The sequence below is a fragment of the Podarcis erhardii genome (genome assembly GCF_964252035.2).
Source record: "Podarcis erhardii genome assembly, chromosome: 15".
Taxonomy (NCBI): domain Eukaryota; kingdom Metazoa; phylum Chordata; class Lepidosauria; order Squamata; family Lacertidae; genus Podarcis; species Podarcis erhardii.
In genome coordinates, this window is record NC_138505.1 from 16,136,265 (window position 1) to 16,148,919 (window position 12,655).

Genomic DNA, 12,655 nt, shown 5'->3' on the forward strand with positions numbered 1-12,655 from the left:
CAGGCCATGTTGGTAAACTGAGAATCCCAACACCATGTGAAGGACCATGGACTCCCCATCCCTCATCTATTTTCAGATTTCACTCACCTATGAAGCTCAGTGGATAGTTTTGCTGGGGTCAGTCATTCTGGAAGCAAGGAAGGAAGGAAGGAAGGAAGGAAGGAAAGGACACACACCATCAAGACTAGATGGATCTTTGGTCTCATGCAAGGGCTGTTCTAGTTAGATTCTCTAGATTCCAGAAAACTGCACAAGATCAGAGTTTCTCTGTTCTCCAGCACTGTAAACAAAGCTCACATAGACTTAAGCTTTCCATGCATCTGCACTGGGGTATTAGGAGTGTTCCAAGAATGCCGGGGGGGGGGAGCTGCTTCTGAAGCAAGGACAATCTCTTGTACTGGGGGGCCACCTTCCACAGGACAAGCAGGATCCTGTTCTCTTCCCCTTTCAATTTCATGCCCCTTCTGCTCCAATCAACGCAGGGATTGAAAGGGTTGGATTGTGTAGAAGAGGAAGAAAATCCTGCCTTTGTTCCACTGGTGATCCAGAGCAACACCGAACCATAAAGTCATATGAGCGGCATTGAAAATTTAATTAGGAAGGCAAAGAACTTGCCAGATACATTGGCTTGGGGGCACCCAGAAAGGAGACAAAAGGGAGTGGGTGTGCATGCATGGGAGAGAGAAAGCATTTGTAGCACAAAGGAAAGGCTCACTGACCATCCTAGTTGCACAAAGCTGGGACACGGGCATGGACGGGAAAGGAAAGCAGAAATGTTGTTCAAAACGGGGAGGTGGAAGCACAGTGTGTTCAGAAGCCCATGTTTCCTGCCATCCTCTTGGGGCTGTTGATTGTGCTGCCATTTTTGCACTTGGGTGTAGCAGCTTCCCAAATACAAAATGCATGTCACTAGCAAACGGCTAGTGATTGCCGAAGAATTGATGCTTTTGAATTATGGTGCTGGAGGAGACTCTTGAGAGTCCCATGGACTGCAAGAAGATCAAACCTCTCCATTCTTAAGGAAATCAGCCCTGAGTGCTCACTGGAAGGACAGATCCTAAAGCTGAGGCTCCAATACTTTGTCCACCTCATGAGAAGAGAAGACTCCCTGGAAAAGACCCTGATGTTGGGAAAGATGGAGGGCACAAGGAGAAGGGGACGACAGAGGACGAGATGGTTGGATAGTGTTCTCGAAGCTACCAGCATGAGTTTGACCAAACTGCAGGAGGCAGTGGAAGATAGGAATGCCTGGCGTGCCCTGGTCCATGGGGTCACGAAGAGTCGGACACAACTGAATGACAAACAACAAGAAGTCCTGAAAACCTAAACTACCTTACAACTTTAAGACTTATGTGGGCAGGGGATTATTTTTCAGGGAAACTGAAAGGGGTCTGAGAACGGCTTTCACTTCTTCTGGTGCAGGCACACCTCCTTCAATCACTGCAGTCAAACAGGTTCAGTAGGTTTTGGATGCAATGTGGGGGGAAAACAGCCCTGCAAGACCTTTTTAGCCAGGCTTTAAGAAATGAGAAACAAAACCCTGCCTACATGTGGATTGTGTGGGAAGCAGCAAAGTGGAATGACCTGGGGGGGGGGCAAGAACAGCAAGGTATGAAGACCCTGGCCAACAACTTGTTTGAGATTTGAGTGTGCGCCTTAAAGAGGTGTCCCCTGGAATCCTCTGCTGCACTCATGGGTTCCATCTTGGCAGGCCTAGAGTACACAGACACACGCCCCGCAATCAATTCACACACCCACACATCCCATTGGTATCGTGGAGACCAAGAACACATACCCAGCCCTTCCGTGCGCACATGCTCCTCTGCGATAGCTGACTGTACAATAACCTGGCCAGACACATCCCAGGCTCCTTGGTTCCACCGACTTGCCCTGGCTTGTCCCCTATTGAAGCTGCTGAGCGATCTCCAGGGCATGAACAGGCCCTTTTGCTGGTTCCCCTTTGTCTTGTTTTCAGGTACTGGGGGAACAAGCCCAACCACTGGCACCTTCCTCGCCACCCAGCTCTTCACACCTACTGTGTTGGGGCAAGCCCCAAAGAAGCAAGGGAGATCAGGCTGATAATGATATTTAAAAAACAAGAGAGAGTGGGGAGGCCAGAGCAAGGGAAGTGAGCAGCTTTTGCCACTCCTGTTGCCCCCGGGGGCTGCAGCAGGCTGGGATCTGGCATTCTGCCTCTGCCCCAACCCTGTGACACTCCAATCCTAGAATTCTTGTGGTTGTGTCTCCTCCTTGCATCACCTTCACATGAAGCAAACACGGTGCTGTGTGCTCCAGTCTTTGCGAAATTGGGTCAGACTGGCCTCCAGATTCCTTGTGTCCTATTCCAGACCCTCCCGAAGCCGATTCTAAGCTCACTTGGGCAAAGGAAGCAGCAAATAACTCATTTTGTCTTGTGTTGAAATTTAATTGTAAGGCAGGGACATCTCTTTATGAACCTAAGAAGATCCCTGCAGGATCAGGCCCATGGCCCATCTAGACCAGCCTCCTGTTTTCACAGTGGCCAACCAGATGCCTGGGGGAGAAACTCCAAGCAGGACCTAAGCACAAGAGCCCCCTCCCCTCCTGCATTATCACCTCTGGCTGCATGGCATAGCCATCGTGGCTAGTAGCCATCAATAACTCTTTCCTCCTCCGTGAATTTGTCTAATCCTCTTTTAAAGCCATCTAGACCGGTGGTCATCACTGCCTCCTGTGGAAGCGAGTTCCATAGTTTTCTTCTTTTTGCACAGTGCAGAGAAAGTATTGTGTGTGTGGGGGGGGTGTTTCCCACATGCAAAACTAAACTTCAGGTCATCCAACAAAACTGACGGGCTTAAGATTCAGGACAGATAAGAGGAAGCACTACTTTGCAGTGCTTAACTGTTCCTGCCTAAACCAACCTAGTTGCTACGATCAGGAGAGATGGGTAAAGAAAGATGGGGGCTTTTAGATTGTGGCACTCCATCTTGGAGGGAGAAGTCCCTTCCCCAAAAGGTCCACACAAAAACGTTTTCGTTCCTCCAATTTATCTTATTATAGATCACTTCGGTGCCTTGTTTTATTGTGATTTTGCTTTCAAAAACAATTTGTTGCTTTGACTTTGCATTATTTTATTATAAGCTCCAGCAAAGCTACTGAATGCCAGTTGCTGGGAGTCAACAATGGCTCAAAGCGGAGTAGGTGGGTGAGTGCCTCTGGATCCCCCCCCCCCTTTTGAAAGCTTCCCACTGCCTGAAACAGGTCGCTGGGATATATGGCCCTTTGGCCACATCTAGCAAGGCTCTTCTTACAGATTGCCAGTATCCTTCTGTTCAGGACCATGTAGGTTGAGAACAGTGCCATTATCTTCTGCTGAAGTCAGAGTCTTCAGTCCAGCTCTCAACAATATGCACTTGCAGCAGGAATCAAGCAGCTAGCTGCCTTTATCCTCCCAAGTTCAGTCAAACTCCAGCAGGTTCCACCGACCCAGCCTGCCACATGTCAAAGAGAAAGATGCCTTTGGAGGACTGAGCAACACACCCACAAGGCTCCCACAGTGCATGGGCTGGTCCCTGCCTCTCATTCCAGAGTCACCGGTTAGGGCAAACAGGCGCAGATCTTTTATCTCAAGAGGAGGAGGAGGGGGGGGTGTTTGCCTTTCCCCTGCCATAGTCTAACTGCCCCTCAATCACCTACGTTCACGGAAGAGGATCTTTACTGTCTGCCTTCCTGTTTAAACGATATCCCCTGCCCATGAATTTTTATTTATTTATGTTAGATTTAAACCTCGCCCTTCCTTCCAAAGGAGCCCAGGAGAAATGGGGTGCAGAGGAGGGAAAGAAGAAAAGAACGACGATAGAGACGCCAGGGAAACAGCCCCAAAGGCTGCCCATGCTCAGGCAGATGAGAAGACATTCTCCCACTCCAGAAGGCAGAAGGGGTGAAGTTGCACAGAGCAGCAGAATCACAGAATCGTAGAGTTGGAAGGGACTCCCAGGGGTCATCGTGTCTAACCTCCTGCAATGCAGGAATCACGGCTAAAGAAGCCCTGACAGAATCAGTAACCCCCACACCGTATGCCAGGAGAGGGCTGTGAGCATGCTCACATAAATAATGACACCCACCCAGCCACAAAGGAGGTTGCCCACTGCTTCTCTGCCTGATCAGGACTTTTAACTCCATCCAATCGGCTCCTGCCAGCGGCAGACGCATTTCCACATCAGGTGCAACCAGATAATTACATCTCACACAATCACTTCCAACCCAGAGATTTAGCTGAATTACCCAACCCCAACCAAGGCTTCCCGTTGCATCTCTGCATGACTCACAGCTGTGGGAAACAATGGCACACTTTTGGCTTCTCTTGCTTTTTTTGTCCCAATAGCACCCTGGTCCAATCCAGAATGCATAAAGAGCATGATCCGCTTCCGAACACGAGGCTGCTTAGGCGCCATACTGAATAAATCCAAAATTACGATCTGCTGGAATTTAAAACCACATATATTTGATAGAATTTATTTGTGTTCTCACAGAAAGCCATGGAATTGGGTCCAGCACTTGACCCTCTGAAAACTCTCCCTGCACTTTCCCCCTTTGTAACCACGAGGGCTTCAAAGTTGGTTGCTAGTGTTTTAATGAAACTGAAGGGTGCTGAATGCACGAGTCCAGTGTGTCAATTTCTTCTGTATATGATGCTCACACGCAACACACCAGAGACTTGTCCACAGGGTTCACATTTTAAAAGAGTCTACTCAAGGCCTAAACGGATGAAGCTTGGAAGACTAGCATGTGCATGTATCATATTTACCTAAAAGTAGCTGGCTGAGACAGGGACTCCAAAAGTTACTGGAGCAGAGAAGCAATGGGGAGAGGCGGTTTTATTCCTACACCTACACCAGTTCCCAGTTCTAAATTTCCATTTCTGCCCCCTGCCCCACAAGCTATTAGAGCAGTAATAGAAAAGATATGGGTACCAATAACCAGGAAAGGGGTTATTAACTGATAGCATAAGTTTTAACTGATAGCATAAAAAAGCACAAGAGCCAGGGGTGGCGGGAGGAGATCATTCTATGGGACGCTGATGCACTTGGAGATAGAACAAAGGAGAGTTGGCAGCTGTCAGTCAGGAAGCTTGGAACCTCACAAGTCTTCAAAGAACATGGTGGAGGCTCTTGCTCTGCCAGCCAGTTATGCCCAGGGCCGTCTGCGCTCTGCACTCTGTACTGAGAGAAGCAGGATTTTGCAACATGCATAATTTTGCATGCTCTTTTCTTTTGCATGAATACATATGGATGCATGTAATGTGGATGCCCTAACCTCACAAAATCTTTTCCCCAAAACCCCTCTGATATTTCAGTGGGCATAGCCCAGATATGCGCAACCATTAAGCTAGGAATTTGGTGAGTTTCTTTTTCTTTTCTTTTTTTTAAAACGAAAGCTAAGATTCTTCGGGAACTTAATTCCATACCCAATACTTTGGGGGATTTCCTCCTCTAATATTTCATGGAATTGTGGCCTAACACACTCTGGCTTAATTTCGCTGCTCTCAAAAGTGTGGAGCAAAGCCACAACAGCCCTCATGGATAGTTCAAAGTTTAATTCCCATTAAGGTGGATAACATGTGTCTGGGCAGTATCGCTCCAGACTTGGGGAAGAGAGAGAGATCACCTTGAACCAAAGGACTCAACCCCCTGTCCCCATACAGCTGCAACTTGCAATTGGAAGAAGCCACTCCAGACACAAGCGGACCGCCTCAGTAAGAACTAGGCTTAAGTTTGTCCGTCCCTTTGTCAATTATCACACTGTCAACGAAAAGCCAAATTGGTCTTGCAGCTGTTGGTTTTCTAACTAGGCAAGGGAAGCTTCCTCCCCTCCCCTTTTCACCTTCGTTCTCGTGTACCAAAAGAGGAGCAAGGACATGAGGGTCACAGGTCTCTTACACACCCTCAACAAACATGTGAAGTGTCCCAGAACTGCAAAAAACAGGTTACTGACTTTAATTAAGAGGACGAAGGGATGGGTGTATGGGAGGCTAAATTGTACAGAGCCGTTTTCAAAGGCGGGACTTTGTGTGAATGCTGAGATGTTGGAGGACGACAGGGGCACGGCGGATGGAGGACAGAATGGGGACTGTTAAGAACAGCATTCAACCACCTGACAGTCCTGGCTTTTTCTTTTTTTCTTTTTTAAAAAAATCATGTTTCTAGTCCTTATAGTTGTGAAATGTATACTTGAAAGTGTGCGAGCTGATGAAATCTCCAGAAGCCGGAGGGGCTGCTAACTGAAACTTTTTCTGAAACGCCAGTGCCCTTGCCCGCTCACCTAGTACCAGCAAAACCAGAATGATGCAAGAGTCAAAGTTATGCAAAGCAATTATGAAAATGGATTGAATTCAGATGATTTTTAATGGGTTACTCACCGCCTCGGCTGAAGGCTCCACCATGCTTCTGAAATTACTAACAGGGACCAGCCTGTGCTTTCTGGATTTCCCAAGAGCGACGTACAACCTCCCACTTTTCCTCTCTCTCTTTCTCTCTTCCACGCCCCATATCTTAGCCCCACCAAGGCAATGTTCTCCTCCATTTCTGAAGCTGAAATCCCAGGCGCCTTTTGCTTTCCATTTGTCCTTCTCGTTCAGGATTATTCCACCCTTTTCAAAGACAATACCAAACTGGCAAGGAAACAGATTTTCTCCAAAGCAGCATCCGCAAAAAATCTTGGACAGGAATCCTGGAAGGACCAGGCCTTTGCAGCACATTCTGAGCTACGTTTCCTTTAGGAACATATGAATTAACTCCACGTCTCACGTGCGCCGACCTCGTGAGCAGAAATGCTGCCGCCGCCCTTGCAGAGCAAGGATGTCCAAAGGAACTCAATTCTCCCCCCCCCCCCCCGCAAAAAGAGGTTTTTGGTTGGGTTTCTTTGTTTTTTAAAGTCACCTACAACTCTCTCCCAGAACTGAGAAGGCACCCCACTCCAAAATCCACAGCTGGGCAACACATCTCTATTAAAATCAGCCAAACTGTTACAAAACAGTGTGCAAACTTTTGAGTTGTCCAGATGAGGTTTAAACTTTTGAGATCTGCATTTGAACTCAGTCTGAAGATGGAGATTGCAGACTGATTTAGCCTTCTGCTAGGTGCTTGGAGGGATCAGGTTACACATCTAGGATTCTCTTTGTTTCAAAAAACGCAAAGCCAGGCTATTGATCTGCCTCACACCATATACGAAATGCCCAAGTTCCTGGTTAGGCAGAAGTAGAAAAAGAGAGCAACATAACAGCCTTTACATTAGGAAAGCCAGAGATTAATTTTGGGTGGTGCACTAGCTAAAAGAGTCAACCAAAGCCAAGTTATGTAGTACAGTGGTACCTCTGGTTACGAACTTAATTCGTTCTGGAGGTCTGTTCTTAACCTGAAACCGTTCTTAACCTGAGGTACCACTTTAGCTAATGGGGCCTCCTGCTGATGCCGCTGCGCAATTTCTGTTCTCATCCTGAGGTAAAGTTCTTAACCCGAGGTACTGCTTCCGGGTTAGTGGAGTCTGTAACCCAAAGTGTTTGTAACCTGAGGTATCACTGTATTACCTAGCAGCTGGCAGGCATGCAACCCTCAAAATGCAAAGCTTCTCTTCAGGTGGTCAAAAACCACCCTCCCTCTGGTTGTCGATTTGTCCCCAAACAGCTAAATTTGGTATTGGGAAGACCACGTCCCAAAACGCACACTAGCAACCTGAAATAATTGCAAGCACCCCATTTATTTATTTTTTAAAGACTCCAGTGGAAAATACCTTTTTTCGGACCCTAAACTAATGTTAACCTTCAAAGGGGTTCCCCCCCCCCTCTCCCATTGCTTAATTGTGCCCTCAACAAACCCTTGTAGCAAAGGGACACATGGTGAAAGGCAAATTAACACACTGTGCCTTGAAGACCAGGCCAGGAACCACCTCGTGAACAAACTGGAAGAAGGAATGCAACACAGGCCTTACCAGCCAGGAAGGTGCAAGGTGGAGAAGGCAGGGAAGCTGGAAAACACAGACTCCCTTTCAAGAGCTGAGGGGAAGAAAATGCCAGTGAGGGGGAAAGGAAACGTTTGCGGGGGACTCAGGCAGGGCTGTCTTCAGGTTGCTTTTTAAGCCATCTTGTCCTGTCCTATCCATCTCTTAAATCTGCTGTCTTTCAATGGGCGCTTCAAGGTCCTGCTTCTCACTGAGGTGGTAAACTTCTATCAGGGCTATACAGCTACGGGTTGTGGTTTATGTGACTGAATATGCGCCCATGCCAACAAACAAAGCCCAGTGATCAGGGAGCATTCAGTCAGCTGAGCCCTCACCTGCAGTCTAGTAATAAAGGCACAAGGTTGGCTACCTGAGGTCTACTAGGCCTCAGAATAGGGCAAGAGTGGGGAACATGGGACACTCCTGATGCAGCTGGACTCCCAACAAGGATGACCAATATTCAGGAGTGATGGGGGTTTGATGCCAGCAATATCTGGACGGCCCCCACTGGCTGCCCACCCCAACACAGTGTCATGTCAGGAGTCGGGAGTTTTGGAAATTGAAGTTCTCTCCCTCCCTTACCAACCAAGCGAGCCGCCCCCTCCACAGCCCCCAAAGTCCTCAGGCCAAAGCCCTAGCTGACCGACTGTGCCTGTGGCGCCAACCATGAATCTTGCCATTTCAAAAGAGACAACACACACAAAACTTTGTTCGGCCTGCTAGCCTGGCCAAGACAGCCCTTGGCCTTGCTTTGTGTATGGGTCACTTTTCCTCCCCCCCCCCCAAACTTGGTTCACTTGGGACATTTGGTCTCTCTTCGAAGAGACTTTGAAAAGTGGGGTGGGTGGAGAAAGTGACTCCACTCCTGACCCATCAAAGCCCCTTTTCAGAGCTGTCCATTCCAGTGGAGACTTAAGGGGGAAACCCAGCAACTTTTGTGCTAGGGAAACTTTTGGGATGCCTGCCACGCAGGACAAAAAAAAAGGGGTGGGGTGGGAGTTAATATACAGTGTCAACTAAATTCAAATAAACTTTTGTGGTTGTCGTGGGAGCTCCGAGCAAGCTGCCATGGGGCCAGGAACTGCTCCAGAAAGTGTCTGGGGGGTTAGTGCTGCACCAGGCCAGAGTCTGCTTGCTGCAGAGGTGCCACGCCCAAAGGAAACCCATGATCCAGCAACCACGGTGGTGGAGGAGGAAGAAGCGACAGAACCAGTATGCTCCGGCCTGCCCTACCTGCCAGGGCAGAGGCCAACACCCCTTTCACCTAACCAAATCTCGGCCTTGCCCAGAGATACAGAGCAGAACTGAGAGCAAAGCTGGGTGTCATTGTGGACCCATCTGTGGCTCTGGAGGAAAACAACAATCCTGGATGAGAAGAGGTGGAGGAACAACCCGACACGAGTGGACTCTATAACAAGATGGAGCTCTGTACTGGCCCCTACAATCTGCTAGGGGAACAATTTCTGCTACAGGACAAGGATGTGGGGTGCACAGAACAAAGGTGGGGGAACTTATTGCCACTGTGGATTCCTATAGGGTGGGGCACAGAGCTGCTCAACCGCATAGCCCAGGGGGCACAGCCTCAGAAATGCACATTTCTATAAATCTCCCCAATGGGCCCCTAAAAATTAAATTCACCAGTTTTATGAAACAAGCACTCCCCTCAGCTATATAAACTCCCACAGAATTATTTGCAGCCCCCTAGATCAGACACCCCACATGGTCCCATTAAAATATCTGTGTTCCTAAAGAGGAGAGTTGGCTGCAGAGGGAAGAGAAACTTTCGTAACTCTACCCCCCAGAAACACATGTCTTCAAGTCTGTCCCATGGATTTGTAGACACTTCTTCAAAGCATCATGGAATAGCTTACCAATAGCTGTGCAAAGGCCCCTGGCTCCCCCAGAATGCCCCATACACTGACAGAAAATAGTCTTCTTTATTGAAAACCTCCCCAAATCTCGCCCTGCTCCACACCTACACAGCTCCTGCTGACAAGCCACGTGCAAAGTGCTTTCCCTCAGACTCATAGAGCTCCCAGATTCCCCCAGCCTCACCCCACAGAAAAGCATGCACACAGCCAGTTTCTGTGGAACTTCACTACCCCTCCTTCAAGGCGCCTCCACAGACGAGACCCCCCCCCTACTTTGCATGCAACGTGTTGGCTCTTTTGCCCCTCTCTCCTGCTTGAGAGAGATCCCTTCCTGGACTCACCCGCCCCCCCCCTCAATCCCAAGTTTTGGAGCGGGTCTCAGCCCCTCCCTCCCTCTGCCAGCTAAAAAGCCTGCTTCGCATTAGTCAGTCTTTCCAACCACCGCATTCCAGAGGCAGCTGGAGGGGGGCCAAGTGGGGGGGGGGAGCGGCAGGGAGGAGCTTCCCCACCTACTAGAGGGCCAGCCCCGGACTGAGCCAGGCGAGGCGGCCGCGGGGACGGACGGCCGCTCCCTCTCCGGCGAAACGACGCGCAAAAGTTTGAGCCCAGGAGGAGTCGCCGCGCCTGTTGCAGGCTGGATCCGAAGTGACATCCAGCGCAAGACGCAAAGCGCCCCCCCCTTTTTTTGCACGCGGATTCGTAAGTGCAGCACCTTCCCCATTCTACAGATCGCCAGACTTTTCTCGACAAGCAATGCGAAAGGGAGCCACTCCGAATTAAGCCAAGAGAAAAAATACTCTCGGGAGGGGGGCAGAGATGAGCTTTGCAAAAGACTGTGCAGACCTTACTCCCCCGTAATCTGAAAGAACGCAAAAAAGGCGTCATTCCCTCAAAATTCAAAAAGTCCGAAGAGGTTGGGAGGGGATCTCTAACACACACACACACACACCCGTTGATTGCAACCGCCCGATCTCCTGAGGGTTGCACGCCTTCCGATCTGCAAACTGGATGCCACAAAAAGAAGTCACTCCGGAGTAAGCCAACGCCTTAACGGGCATGCGCACCAGCGTCTCGTGCAGCAACCCAGGGGGGACATCCGAGCTCCCCTCCATCAGACTCGCCTCCGGACAAAACCCTACTTCCAAAAGCACCACCCCCTGGCATTGCCCCTCAAGCCCCCCCCCCCCCAGCCAACTAGCCCAACTAACGTCGTGTAAACAAGCCGATGGTTTTCACACACACCGCCTATCCACACGCGGATAGCCTCCCAGTTGTGGATCCAGCCCCGCTCCTACACCAGGTCTTGCTACCCCCACTTCTCAATGGGCACCCCTCCCCTCAAAGTACGATAGGGCGGGGTCACACCCAGCGGAAAGCCCTGGACTTTCTCGAAGTGAGAGGGAGGGAGTGGGTGGCTCTTCTCTAGAGTCATTTCCATAACTTCGGTTTCCAATAAATACGAATCGGCGCAGATCCCGGAATCTCCCCCTCGCTTGGTCACCTCTCCGCACCCGAAACCGATCCGGTTTCCACGCGCACCAAAACTTTCAAACTTTTCCATCAACTTCTCTGCAATGAAAAGGGCTGCGGAAGCTCCGCCACCCTCCCGCCTCGTGTGCCAAGGGCGTTGCCCAGAGGTGCCAAGGCTGGACGGGGGGGGGGGGGGGCTAAGCAAACAGAGAGGGGAACCCTTTTCGACAAGGCACAGCTTTTAAAACATACAAACTTTTTGAGGAGGGGGGGGCGCTTGAGGGAGACTAACTTGTGCTCTGCAAAAATGTGCCCAAGTTTATTTTCAAGTATGCAGGAGGATTGCGGGGGGGGGGGCGAAATTAAATAGAGTCCCGTCAGCCCTGGTGAGGCTGTGGCCGTGCGATGGGGCTACCAGACCTCCCCCCCCTTTCCCGGCCCAAGCTGACCACCTCCCCCCCCCCCGCACTGCCTGCCCGCCCGCCCGGGTGGTACCTGCGGGTCCGTGGTCTTCAGCTGCCCGGCACGGCCATGCCCGGCTTTGTCCCGGTGGCTGCTTCTGCCCAGACCCCGATCCTGTCCTGGATTCCTGGAGGCGGTAGCTGAGCCCCGGCGAGCAGGCTCTCTCGCGTGGTATCCCTGCCGCAGGAGCGCACCGAGTGGGCAGCACCCAGTCTAGGGCTGGGCTCTTGTAACTCTCAGCCCGGGATGGGTGTGACTCTCTCTCTCCGCTCGCTCGCTCCCCTTCCCGGAGCTGGGGAGGGAGGGACCAAGCCAGGCTCAGAGGAGAGAGAAAGAGAGAGGCAGCGGAGCAAGCTCTGCCCCCCACCCCACTCACTCTCAGAAGAGGAGCCTACTGGATCAGACCAGTGGCCCACCTAGTCCAGCATCCTGTTCTCACAGTGGCCAACCAGATCTGCCTGGGGGAAACCAAGCAGGATCCGAGCGCAAGAGCCCCAGTTGTTCCCAGCTAGCAGCCATTGATACCCCTCTCCTTCGTGAATTTGTCCAGTCTTCTTTTAAAGCAGTCCAAGTTGGTGGCCCTCCTGTGGCAGTGAGTTCCATAGTTCTATGTGAGTTCTATGTGCTGCGTGAATTACTTCCCCTGCCCCTCCGTCCTGATTCTTCCAGCATTCAGCTTTCATGGGATGTGCACAAATTTTGGTGTTAGGAGAGAGGGAGAATTTCCCCCTCTATCTGCTTTCTCCCTGCCATGCAAGATTTTCAAAACTTCTATCATGTCGCCTCTTTACTAAAAAGTCCACAACGTTGCAACCTTTCTTCATGGGGGAGCACTCCACCCCTAGATAATTTTGGTTGTCCTTTTCCTCAGCCTTTTG

The 12,655-nt window shown here is 50.4% G+C and overlaps 1 protein-coding gene across 6 annotated transcripts in view; it reads right to left on the bottom strand.

The window, feature by feature from the left end:
• Positions 1 to 11,968, bottom strand: part of AHNAK (AHNAK nucleoprotein) — a 54,899-nt gene extending 42,931 nt beyond the window's left edge. For all 6 annotated transcript variants that reach the window (XM_081842373.1, XM_081842374.1, XM_081842372.1 and 3 more), the window contains exon 1: positions 11,811 to 11,968. The gene's annotated coding sequence lies outside the window, so the exon portion shown is untranslated. The remainder of the gene's footprint in view (positions 1 to 11,810) is intronic.
• Between the last annotated feature and the right edge of the window lie 687 nt (positions 11,969 to 12,655).